Below are 13778 nucleotides of genomic sequence, written 5' to 3'. Positions count from 1 at the left end.
CCGAAACTGAGGAGGATGATGAAGCAGATGCCAAATATGATGGTCCGCTTATATCCCACTTGGTTGGTGAGGTTACCGAGGTTGGATTGGATGATGCAAGACCTGGGTCCATGTTTTGTGACTTCACGGCGTCTTCGCGGAAATCTAAATCGCACTCCTCTAAAAAGAAACAAAACCCGCCCAAGAAGGCGAAGAGTTCAACACAAACCCGAGTTTCCACATGAGAGGCATGTTTTGGAATAGCAGAGGTCTTTCAGACTTGGCTAAACATAAACACGTCAGTGATTGTGTCCAGGAACACGGTTTGGATTTTGTGGCAATTTCTGAGGCTGACAAGTGTGACTTTCGCCCGCATGTCCTCGATCACCTATCAGGTGGTTTCGACTACACATGGCATAGTCTACCAGCTCGTGGAAGATCTGGAGGAATCCTTCTTGGGATAATGACAACAACCATGGACTTGTTGGCTTTTTCGATCGGTGAATTTCATATAAAATTTCACCTGCGGAATAGAGCTGACAATTTTACATGGACTCTTGTCGCTGTCTATGGGGCTGCCCAAGATGAGCATAAATCTGCTTTCCTTCGGGAATTGGTTAACCTGGCTAAGAATAACCCGTACCCAATGCTTATTGGAGGGGACTTTAACATTCTGAGGTACCAGGAAGAGAAAAATAATGACCGCTTCGACACTCATTGGCCTTTCCTATTCAATGATGTGATAGAAAGTTTGGATCTTCGGGGAGCCAGTATGTCGGGGCGTCAGTTCACTTGGGCAAACAACCGATCTGTGCCGACATACAAGAAGATCGATAGGGTACTAATGGATACCGAATGGGAACTAAAATTTCCTCTGGTAACCGTGTGAGCTCTAGAGCGTATCGAGGCCTTATCGGATCATGCACCCATCATTCTGGATTCTAACTCTACGAACCCAGCCACCCGGCGCCCTTTCAAATTTGAATTGGGATGACTGCATAGGGACGGATTTGTAGACATGATCAAGAATGTTTGGGAGAGGCCCGCTGTTGGTCATACACCTATTCAGCGATGGATCTTTAAAATAAGAGCCATGAGGCGACACCTCTCTGGATGGGCAAAACACACCAACGGAATTTATAAAAAGGAAAAACAAAGCCTCTGTACCATCATTGATGACCTTGACAAAATTGCAGAGACGCGCACATTATCTCAGCAAGAGATTGAATTGAAAAATCAATCTAATGAGATGGTTGCCTGTCTACTACGAGAAGAGGAGATCAAATACTACCAGAGATCCAAAGCTGATTTCATTTTAATGGGTGATAGTAATACAAGATACTTCCAATTGGTCGCCAATGGGCGGCATAGGAAGAAATGTATTTATAGTCTCCAACAAGATGAGGGGAGGATCGAAGGTCAGGAGGAGCTCAAAAAGTATATCACCAAATACTACAAATCTCTTTTCGGAGCGCCGACTGAAGGGAATTTCACCCTTGATGAGACCCGAACATATGATATTCCACATGTCACGACAGAAGAAAACGATATCCTGACGGCACCATTCTCAGAAGAGGAGGTGCGAGCTGCGGTGTTCCAAATGGAACATAACAAAGCTCCAGACCCTGATGGTTTCCCCGCAGAATTCTATCAGAATTTCTGGGATATCATCAAGTCTGACCTTTTGGAGTTGTTCAATTTTTTTCATGCCGACCGACTTGACCTATTCAGACTTAATTTTGGCGAGATTGTCTTGTTGCCGAAGATTAACGAGGTCGAACGGATTCAACAGTTCAGACCCATATGCCTCCCTAATGTCAGCTTCAAGATTTTCACCAAAGTGGCAATGAATAGATTAAACTCGGTAGCTGACCATGTTGTCCGGCCATCTCAAACAACTTTCATGCAAGGAAGGAACATACTCGATGGCGTAGTAATCCTGCATGAGACCGTCCATGAGATGCACCGAAAAAACATGAGTGGGGTAGTATTCAAAATAGACTTCGAAAAAGCCTATGACAAGGTCAAATGGTCTTTCCTCCAACAGGCCCTAAGGATGAAAGGCTTCTCCGATAAATGGTACAAGTGGATCCAAAATTTTGTAACTGGAGGTAGTGTGGCCATCAAAGTCAATGATGATGTCGGCCATTACTTTCAGACAAAAAAAGGACTACGACAGTGTGATGCCATATCCCCAATGTTATTCAACATTATGGCTGACATGTTGGCTATTCTGATTGAGCGCACCAAGCAGGACGGATAGATTACAGGAGTAGTGCCACATCTAGTGGATGGTGGTCTCTCTATTCTGCAATATGCCGATGACACAATTCTCTTTATGGAACATGCCCTAGACAAGGCTAGAAACCTGAAATTTTTGCTGTCAGCGTTTGAGCAAATGTCGGGTCTTAAGATTAACTTTCATAAAAGTGAATTGTTCTGCTTTGGAGAAGCCGTTGAGGCAGCGGCTGATTATGCTGACCTTTTTGGTTGTGCACATGGACAATTCCCAATTAAATATTTGGGAATACCAATTCATTATCGGCGTCTCACCATTGCAGAGTGGAAGCATGTAGAGGAGCGACTAGAGAAACGCTTGAGCAGCTGGAAAGGCAAGTTGCTCTCGGTTGGAGGACGATTGGTTTTAATAAACTCTGTCCTCACAAATATGGTTCTCTATATGCTTTCGTTCTTCCAGCTCCCAAAAGGGTTCTTGCAAAGATTGGATTATTTTAGGTCCAGGTTCTTTTGGCAAGGAGATGGTGAAAAGAAAAAATATAGGCTGGCCAAATGGAGTGTGGTTTGTAGGCCGAAAGACCAGGGCGGCCTTGGTATTCATGACCTGCAGGTCAAGAATGGGGCCCTACTTAGTAAATGGTTGTTCAAACTTCTTACTGAGGATGGTGTTTGGCAAACCATGCTGCGCCATAAGTATATAGGCCAAAAGGCAGTGTCTCAGGTATATTGGAAACCTGGAGACTCACACTTTTGGGCCGGCCTAATGGCGGCAAAGAAACATCTCTTTCGCTTTGGGTCTTTCGTGATAAAGGACGGGTCGGAGATTCGTTTTTGGGAAGACATCTGGCTAGGCAACGCTAGCCTCCGAGAACAATACCCAGCCTTATACAACATTGCACGCGATAAGAATAATACTATTGCGCAAGTGCTCAGCTCATCCCCGCCAAATATTTCGTTCAGGCGGGATTTGATTGGCACCCGACTTATGTCATGGAATAATCTATTGTCCCGTCTGGATTCGATTATCCTGACACAAGGTCGTGATGTGTTTTGCTGGAACCTTACTACATCGGGGTCTTTCACACTAGACTCTATGTATCGTGCACTCACGCATTCTGAGGTACCGGTGAGTAATAACAAAAAAAATTGGAAAGCGAAGGTACCACTTAAAGTCAAAATATTCATGTGGTATCTCCGTAGGGGAGTTGTGCTAACAAAAGACAACCTCGCACGACGCAACTGGTCGGGAAGTAAGAAGTGTTGTTTTTGTACTCATGATGAGACAATTAGACATCTCTTTTTTCACTGTAAGTTTGCGCGTTTTACGTGGTCAGCCATCCAAATAGCGTTAAATTTGTATCCGCCCACAAGTGTTGCCAATATTTTTGGTCATTGGCTGGACGGTATTTCAAATAGGTACAAAACGCTAATAAGGCTGGGAGCGTATGCCTTACTATGGTCGCTTTGGCTATGTAGAAATGATATTGTTTTTAATGACAAAATTGTTTCTCCTTTGCAGGTTATTTTCCGTTGTACGCACTCGCTTCGTACGTGGTGTACGCTACAACGAGCGAAGTACCAACCGCTATTCAAGGCGGTGTGTACGCTGTTGGAGCAGGTGGCTATGGAGGTTTTTACCCAACATGGATGGCAGCATAATCTCCGGCTCGGTCCACCATCTCTTTCGACATAGGCACAGTGTCGGTCTATGGACTCTACTGTTGCCGAATTGTCGGTCTTTTATCTTTCTGTTTATCAGACTACTGGTGTTTGACTGTGTGCATCCTAGTTATGCAGAGGCCGGGTGATACTTTTAATGCTTTGTATCACTTTGATGCTACATTTTGAGATAATAAAAGCGCCCTTTGTCGGAAAAAAAACTCAAACCCAACATGTATTCTAACATTCCCCTTCCATCATAGCGGGAGTGAAGCGGACAATTACGACTGAATTTGAAGTATCGTACTCGCTTGTCTTCTTCGCTTTGTCATCATCACCTGCGCCTTTGATGGGTCGACACCTAGTATGGTGACTGCGTTCCCTTTCGGTGCCTTCCCTGTCTCTCCTCTATTCCCTACTGCAGTCATAACGGGAGTGGCGTGGACGCTAGGTGACGACACTGACACCATTGATGGGAGTTGTTGCCAATGAGTTATTGTAGACGTAGTTGTTAATGTCGATCTCGAGTAGCCGATCATGGTAATGTAGCCGTGGTCCATAGTGTAGTCGCCGTGAATGATAAAGCCACACAAAGTCGAAGGCGAAAAATACGCTATGACCAAGCTACAAAGGTTTTCTATTATTACTAGTAGAAAGCCCGTGCGTTGCCACGGGCTTTTGAAATATTTTGCTTGTCACCCCCAACCTGAGTCGCCGCCGGCCAACCCTCTAAACCATGCCACAATCTTTAGCACCCGCGACCTCCCGCACCACAATCTCAATGGTTGGCAATATTATGAAGAAAAAGGAAGGATCAAGATGGTTCTCTGAAGAAGTCATACCATCTCGCACATCAAGTTCATGGATCGTACGCATGCTCTCTTCTCTCGGCATCATTATCATATTTTCAGACTACAAAATCTAACACTCGTGTTTTGAATAATCAGCAGTGCAAATCAATTTCAAGAACATGTCATGGGCGAATCATTTGGGTGCTATACTTTAAAAAAATCATAGGGGAGAGATTTGGCAGGTTACACTGAATGCCATGTAGAAAGCCATACCCAATAGAGAGATCCAATTTTACTATAAAAGAACTATGTTACACACAAAAAAATGTAACTTGTAAGCTCAATAACACTACCTTCTTCCTCAAGTCTTCGCATCACCTAAGTGCCAAATTTCTCACCTATGATGTCAGTATCGCTCTATAGACAATGTTCTTCATGTATGTACCAACAGGACAATCGAAGCTTGGTTAGGAAGGTGGTCGCACAATAATTATTAAAGGGAAAAATCTTCCCTCAATTTGTTTGGGATGACCATAATAATTGTTGCAGATTAATTTTCCACACAAATCTATTCTCTACCTAGTTTTCTCACATCACCTATTTTTTCCTGACTTATTTGCTTTATTTCACTACCAAATAAGAAATTACTCCCTCCCTCCGTTCCTTTATAGTACACAAATCACGGTCGGGTCTCTTTCTGGTACGTGCTAACTTTTTGACTGATCCTCGTAAGTGAAATGTCCTGATTGGTTGTTAGAAATATTTTGTGAGTGTGCATGCAATTAGTTGCACATTGGCCATCGAAGCATTTGTTTCCAAGTGAGCGGGCATGAAGCATTTGTTTCTGTTTTTACATATACTTCTGAGGAATTAGTCAAGGGTATTTGTAGGAGAGAGATCATGGGTATGCGTGTGTATGTCACAGGTTGTTACGCGTGTATGACAACTACAACAACAATAATTAGGCATACAAGGACTTCGTAACACCTACTTGTTTTATGTGGGTAATAAGCTTTCACATTCTGCAACAGAAGTCAGAAAACAAGCAATAATCATTAGTTTTCGGTTCTATGCAAGACATAAGCTTATGTAAAACTGCATATTATCACTGCTTTGTTTTTCTCTCCCAGTAAGAATATGCGTAAATGGGAAGAAATATATCTACTTATTATAACCACTTTTTTTGGTCCCAACAAGAATCTGCTTATTATAACCACTTTTTTTGTCCCAACAAGAATATGCATAAATGTGAAAGAATATAGCTTACTGTAATATGTGCAATCATTGTTCCATATACATTCACCTGCATACCAAAGATCTGACCCCATATCCAGCGTAGGTAAATATACCAAGAGCAAATTCATAGCTCAGCCACCTTCACGAGGAGACTACACGTCTTGTACACTTGATCTGCTTGTATCCTCATCTTGATATTGCTGGGGGGAAATAATCAAGCGCAATTTAGATAATGACGAAGTTTTTTTCGAAAAGGGGGATCTCCCCGGCCTCTGCATCAGAATGATGCATACGGCCATCTTATTAACGAAATAAAAGGTTCCAACAAGGTTCCAAATTCTCCAACTGAAAAGTAATCAAAAGGCAGCTCACACAGAGCTAAAGAGGCTGGACACACAGACTAGCCAAGATAATACGCCACAACCGGCTGGCAAAAGATAGATAGGTAAACTAATTGCCTATCCTATTACATGACCGCCATCCAAACCGGTTGAAGATATCCCAAGCTACCATCTCCCAGCGGATAGATCCAATAACCAAATGCTCCCTGGCCTCCATCGGAGTGAGTAGCGACCATGAACGGATCACAGCCGTGGCTCGGAAAATAACCTGCAAAAAGTGAATACGTGATGTTCTGTTAAAAACCAAATCATTTCTGCAAGTCCAGATAGTCCACAATAAAGCGCAAACTCCAACACGAATATGTCTCGCTAATTTAGGCTCAATCCCAGTGAGCCATGTCCCAAATAACGTAGTGACAGAATTCGGTGGAGTGATATTAAAAGCAATGTGAACCGTCCGCCAAAGTACTCGGGCAAACGGGCAATCAAAAAAGAGATGCTTGATCGTCTCGTCCCGATCACAGAAGCTACACCTCGTAGGTCCTGTTCAATTACGCTTAATCAAGTTATCCTTGGTTAAAATAACCTGTTTATGGACAAACCACATAAACACTTTTATTTTCAAAGGAACTTTGACAGCCCAGACATTGTCTCAGCCTAATATATCATCCTGATTTTTGTATCCTTTGACACTTCAGAAGCAAAAAAGTTACAACCACTCAGAATGTAGAGTGAACAGTGAACCCAAGAAGTCATTTCTCTCATCAAGTTAAATCAATAGGCACGGAAACCACATTGTAAATTCTAGAAATAGTTATACCACAACCAGTAAGCTAATAGATTTAACTGAATTGAACAACAAAATCTGAAAAATGAGAAGATATATATTTGTTTGTCAGACGATTATTGTGGAAACTGTTGGCACCACTCCCGTCAGGTCGAACTTCTCTTCTAACTAATGCGCTTAGGTAATGACGAAGTGCAGGTCCCTTTAGGAAAATAATCAAGCGCAATTTAGATAATGACGAAGTGCGGGTCCCTTGATTTAGAAACATTGTCTCAGCCATGAATGACAACCTTGAGATCTATGCAGATTCTCTCATGTTACAAGTGTGGAAAACCCACTTACATATTGTAAGCCATGCCACCTGAAATTTAAAACTACTAAGTTTATTTTACTTCAAAGGTCTCAAGGTTGAACCCAGCCGTCTAAGAATATAATGTACAGTATTGTGAAGATGGTGCTATATTAATGAAGCTGAACCAAGCCGTCTTGCAATCGCCGCTGCACTTCCACAAGCACAAAACTAACTCAAGGTATAATCTAAACTATACAACTACCGTGGCCTGACAAGAACGCAGCTTTCACTATAAACTATACAACTATATACACCACAGTTAGAACATAGCACCTTTGCAAGAAAGCTCAGTATCAATGTGTCCTGACAATAAAGATTGTAGTAAGTTCATCCAGGGACTTCTACATAAAAGCAAGCTATAGGGTTTTAGCAACATAAAATGGAACTAAACCAGTTCATCCTAAAGCATAATTATTTCCCCAAAAGAAAACAATAATGGAACACTTTACGCGTCAGGCAGAAAATATATAAAAACAAACGTGATTTTGTTTTGACAAAAGATGCCATCCAGACCTGTTAAGTAAAATTCTCTACATAAACACATCGCCTAAAAGATGAATGTTGGCCAATTAAAACCCACGCTTCCGCCAATGACGGCCGGAGCGCTTGGAAATCCATGCACAAAAGAAACCTCTGCCATGGTACTGCACGATGTCAACGATGAGGTGGGGGTAAGTATTAGGTAATTAGACTTGTGTTAGCTTCATAATTAGTGAGCTCACAGAATCAGGAATAAATCTATATTTTTTCTAAGAGAAATCAATCTATAAATCTGAATGCTATTTGAGGCCACAAAGTGTAACTTTTACCATAACAATATTGTACCTTTTTGAGAAAACAAATTGGGGTACTAATTAATCATGAGCAGATCAAGTAATTACTCGACAATATTAGTGGCCATTCTTTTAATCAACATGTGCCTTTAATTCCTCCACGGCAGCATACAACCACCATCGTGCTACATGGGATTTAACAACACTCCCGCAGAAATTAGAGCAAAAAAAAAGAACTATGTTGCACATACTTTCACCTCATCTACTCGCTAGAATATCTAGAATTTGGAGTGATCATATACCTGGAGACAAATAGTATAACATTGATGGGGATCCCTAACGTCGCGACCAATCTGTTATCCTCCAGCTTGAGACTACTTGTAAAGTAGCTTTCTATACTAAATCCCTCACCTGTAGATAAATGGTTGTATTTGCATTATACAGAAAATTTTGATCTTTCAACAAAACATAGGAAGGAAGATAAGAACACTACACTAATGGTGGCAAGGCTAGAGTAGTCAGTCATATGTATAAAAACTTCATCTACAAACAAGCCTGCTCTTGCCAACTTCACATCTAAACATCTCTGTATGTGGGTGTATCACATCCATGCCCCATCATATCTTGAATGGGAAGTCATATGGCCAGAGATCAAAGGGATCAACACCAATGGGACCAAAATTGTTGTACAAAATAACATTTGTATTGACGAGCTCAGCTTGCATAGAAATATATGTATACGGATTTCAAATAAAAATATATATTCAGAGTGCTTTTTTGGATGAACTTTCAGAGTGATTTTTATGAAGACATAAATGAAAGCTTTGTACAGTATATTAGAACATTTAAGTAATAACAATCTAATGATCAAAGGAATAACAGCCAACCATCTATTTGGAAAAGAGCAAAGCCACCATACATTTGATTCGTACAATACACAGTATTATACGTAAACTCATTTTTTGGGTAAACTAAAAGGCAAGTGATCGAGAAGGCGAATGAAGGGAAGAATCATACTTTGACGAGGAGCTCCCATGAATATCCGCTGGCTTCCTCTTCGAAGCTCCCATCATACCTGAAGGTCTAGTTCCCATCAAGGAGTACTGTTTCCCATGGCGTCGAGGTCGTTGTGCTTGCTGCCGGCGCGGATGCACTTCTGGGTATTGTATTGAGGTGTAGGCGACAAGCTGCTAGTCCAGGGCGGCACTACATTATGGTCAAGGAATAATGTCTTGAAGTGATTCATCCAGGCGTTGGCGAACAGCTGCATGATGTCGTCGATGGGCACGGGGCACCACTGACCTGGACGACGATGGCATGTGTGAGTTGAAATTGAAGAAGGCCCCGCATCTGTCGCCTTGTCAGCCTGGAAAAAGAGACAATAAATTAGTGATGAAGCAATTGAAGAACGCCATGAATGTTTGCTTTTTTTAAAACGGCAAAAGCAGAAACTAAGTAAAAACTATAAATTAGTATTTGATCATAAAATTCCATAAAAATATCAACACAATTTGGGCTTCATGGTTCAGAGTTACCTAACATCAAGTGTAGAAAAAATATACTATGGCCGAACATTATTTCATATAATAAGTTAGAGCAGTCCTGAGTGTTTGTTACCAAAGGTGATCTCCAAGACCTATGGCAACAGAAAAAAAGAGATGTAGGACACTCGCATAGGGTTAAAAATAGTTGTTTACACTGGGAGGAAATATGTGAACATTGAACAACATAACATACCTTTCCAAGTATCATACATGTTGTCTAATTATGTAGTTGATATATATATAGGTTTAAGTTGCAGTCTTCATTTCAAATCTAATTTTACTACAAGTATAGTGTGACATGTAAAAAAATCTATCACGACCAAGTGCAGAATCAAGTGTCCAGTCAGAGTCACCAACCTTTAAAAAACCAGTTTCCAAGGTGAGTCATCAATAGGTGAGTTCTGAGCTCCTGCAAGCACATCCAAATTGCCCTTTTTTTCATGCAAGCAGGTCTGACCATTGCCCCAATCACTAATGTAGTGCCTGAATCACCAGATAGTTGGTCTAGTCATGCAACAGGATTTTGCTAACACAGAGTATTTGAAATAAAAATATAAAAGGGATGAGAAAAGAAGGAGGTTGCATGATCAATAAAGCATATCACCAAACTGCACATAGAGCTGGATGAGCGGTAGGCTTGAAGTATATAAAAAAAACTCATGAGAAACTTGTTCAGTTTCTATCAAAGACTAAAAAACTTGCTCAATTTCTCATCTGTACAAGCATGATTAGTTCTGAAGTGCACATGGAAAATCTGAATTGGATGCAAGCATGCAGCCAAGAAAAAGCAAAAGAACAAATTGTGAGCGTACATCAGTCTACACTTTGGCTGTAGTAAATGGCACATGCACTTGACATGAAAGAGGTCACTTCTCTCTATCTAAACCAACTCAAAGAATATCAAACAAGACCGATAAGGATCTTCACATCTTTGCAGCTATGTGCACTTAAATTTCACCCTGAAAAATGAATTCACGCTGATGGAGCCATACAGTTATTAATGTGTGAAAACTGTGATCGGGCAGAAGAGTCCCCTGTACTTGAAATTCAGCTGCCATTTACCAGGATTAAGTGTATATATGTGCTCATTTACAAAGTCCAGTTCATCATACCAACTTAAAAAATGCAGCCCACCAACCACATGTGGCACCAAGAAGGACCTCAGGGTCGGTACCTCGAGTAAGAATCTGCAAATGAACGAAGATGTGTCATGCACAAATCAAGGGAATCATGCAGAATCAGCCGTCGGTCAGGTTAACAGAACTGGGAACAGGACCTTGTGTGTAATTGTTGAGAGGAACCCTAAAGGCACGGCTGAGACTTGAGGTCATCGATCTTGGGAGCCATGGTCCTGCGGTCCATGAGCAAGTTCTTCCTGTCAGTGAAGCACCTGTCCATGTCGTCGCTAATGCATGCACCCTACATAATCAACTGTGTACCCGATATTAACTTCAACTTCACTCTTTCAGAGCAAGTGCTATATATACATTATCAAAGCTAGTGTATTGTTTTAACAGGTTCCACAAATTTATTTTGAATCAAGGGCATATGCATCATAGAAAGCTGATGCATTACATTGATAAATGATGGTGAAACAGCGTCCAACGTATACTGTCAAGTGTGTATGCTGAAATCACACATCCAGCCACAAAATATATGCTGAGCACATGTGGTCCGACACATGAATGAATCTCCGCGAATGAGACATGTTCTAGCGGGTGATGGCAATCCAAGATGAACAAGTTAACCCTAAAATCAAATTCTTTGCCCAAACAATCAATTTGACAAATCCAGCGATGGTAGAAGAAGGGGAGGGCCGGGCATCTTACTTGTGGACGTTGGTCTCGATAACCTGGCAGACGAAGAGGGAGATCATGGACGTCTTGCCGGCCCCAGACTGTGCCTGGGCGATGACGCCACGGAAGGTGATGATTGGGATGCCAGCGTGCTGCTGGATGGATACGGCCTTGACGACGGCCGGATCTGGAGGGGAGGTGACGGCGCACTGCTGGATGGATACGCCCTTGACGGCGGCCGGATCTCGAGGGGCGGTGACGGCGCGTGTGGAGGCCACGCACGTCGCGGTGCTGGTGGAGACTGGCGGGAGGCGGCGTCATAGGAGTGGTGGCGCAGGGCGGCGGCGAAGGGATGGATTTGTGATGGCTCCCGTCGAGGTAGCGCAGGGATCGGCGGCGACTTGATGCGAGTGCGAGGGCGGCGGCGAAGGGAGATCGGAGATGGGGCGGCGGCAAAGGATGTCGTACGTCGTGGGGATAGGAATCGAGAGGAGCGGGTTTTCCTCTGGTGGGGTTTTTTTGGTGCGTTGATACGGGGGCAGCGGAGACGAAAAAAACCCAGCGAAAATAAACCGTGGATACTATTCACCAATTGCTCCATTAGGAATAGAGATTAATAAGAACGATGGATCGTCGCCAAAGATTGCGTAAATGCTGGGCGGCAATCTCTATGGCATCTTCACACTACAAGGTTTCTTTGGCAAGACAACAGTACTTCGACTAGCCACAATGGGTAGTAACATAGTGTAGTAACATGCCCATGTTACTACTCTATGTTACTACCTCTATAGTGGGGAGTAACATATGTGTGGTAACATACAACACTTCATTTATTAGGCTATAGACTTATCTTGTCTTGATATGTGTGATGTTACTCACATTAGTAGTAACTAGCTATGTTACCACATGTCTATCTTTTTTTATTTATTGCTTACCACATCATCTATATTATCTAGATATGTGTGATGTTACTATCTATGTTACTCCCATTATGGGTAGTCTTCTAGTAGACGCCAGGACACCGAAGTGCAAAAGCTTTTGTAGTTACTTCTCTGCTGATCCCTCGATATCTGACCATAAAAAGGGTTTTTCAGTACTCCAGCTTTTGATGGTGCCGTCTCTCCGGTTTCAATGACCCATTAACGACGGGCGGTACGGTACTGCTCAGGTAAGTGAAGATGCAAGTAACCTCGTAATCCAATATTCAGAATGACATGGAAACGCTAACTTTGTTGAACATGGAGTTTTGGCTTCCGAGCTCATGTGCACCATGATGAACAGCACAGTCCGAAAAATGCTAATGAAAAAGTAAACAAACATATTTGTGTGTCCAACTGCATCAAAATTTCCGTGAAAAATGGCATTTGTTCCGGAATTTCTATATCTGAAGCTTTTTATAACACTTATTATATTTATTTATTGCTCCGAGCACCACGAATACTACTTCTTACAGGAAAAGGGGCCAAAAGACCTGGCTCCATTGCATTTGATCAATGAAACCAAGTTTTTTTATCCCTAAAAAAAATGAAACCAAGTTTTACCCTCGAATATTATTTGTTCATGAAAATTTGCACGAACATAATTTATTACTAGTAAGTCATTATTTTTCAACTAAAAGAATCATATATTTCATTTCATCTTATTTACTGGTCATCCAAATGCATATGAACACATGAGAGCTCATAATTGAATCGTAACCCCATCTCATTTTTTAGGGGTAACCGTAACCCCATCTAACTTATGCGTCGAGCTCTATGCTCTACCCGACTAAGGATGACAATTTTACCCACAGGTACGGGTACCCGCGTGTACCGTACTCATATGGTCAGGGTATGAGCACACTTTTATACCCATGAGTAGTACGCATATCCTACGCGTTAAGTCATGGGTATGGTATGAGCATATGATTTTATCCGCGGGTATACCCATAACCTGCCCGCTTGTGAACTAATGTTAAGTTGTCGTCAATTAATCATTAATTTTTCATGCGACTAGTCTACTCGTATTGACTTATGAGTATGTTGTGATTTTTAAAATTTTGATAGTGGTCATATACTCATCTACTTGTCATTGAGCTGAGATAATTGATTTTTTTTGGGTCAAATGTGCTATCAATGAGTGTAAAATTGTGAACAACTTACTATTTCTTCTACCCGCTAGGTACCCAATGGGTGCGGGTACCCGCCGGGTACGGGTATGGGTAAAGTTTCATACCCGTAAGTACAATTATGGATAGAATTTTGTACCCACTAAATATACGGGTATAGGTATGGTATTGCTCT

General features: G+C 41.9%; 1 long non-coding RNA gene across 2 annotated transcripts; it reads right to left on the bottom strand.

The window, feature by feature from the left end:
• Positions 1-5796: 5796 nt before the first annotated feature.
• LOC120968534 (uncharacterized) lies at positions 5797-10889 on the bottom strand. 2 transcript variants are annotated; one of them, XR_006666939.2, is made up of 5 exons: positions 10813-10889; positions 10058-10183; positions 9174-9522; positions 8459-8567; positions 5797-6103 (listed from the first exon to the last, which is right to left on the bottom strand). It is a non-coding gene; the product is annotated as an uncharacterized lncRNA (long non-coding RNA). The 2 variants fall into 2 exon arrangements; XR_012189093.1 differs by lacking the exon at positions 10813-10889 and having other exon boundaries at positions 10058-10280.
• Between the last annotated feature and the right edge of the window lie 2889 nt (positions 10890-13778).

The sequence above is a fragment of the Aegilops tauschii genome, chromosome 7 (genome assembly GCF_002575655.3).
Source record: "Aegilops tauschii subsp. strangulata cultivar AL8/78 chromosome 7, Aet v6.0, whole genome shotgun sequence".
In the NCBI taxonomy this organism is placed as follows: Eukaryota; Viridiplantae; Streptophyta; class Magnoliopsida; order Poales; family Poaceae; genus Aegilops; species Aegilops tauschii.
This window is presented reverse-complemented; position numbering and strand designations above follow the sequence as displayed.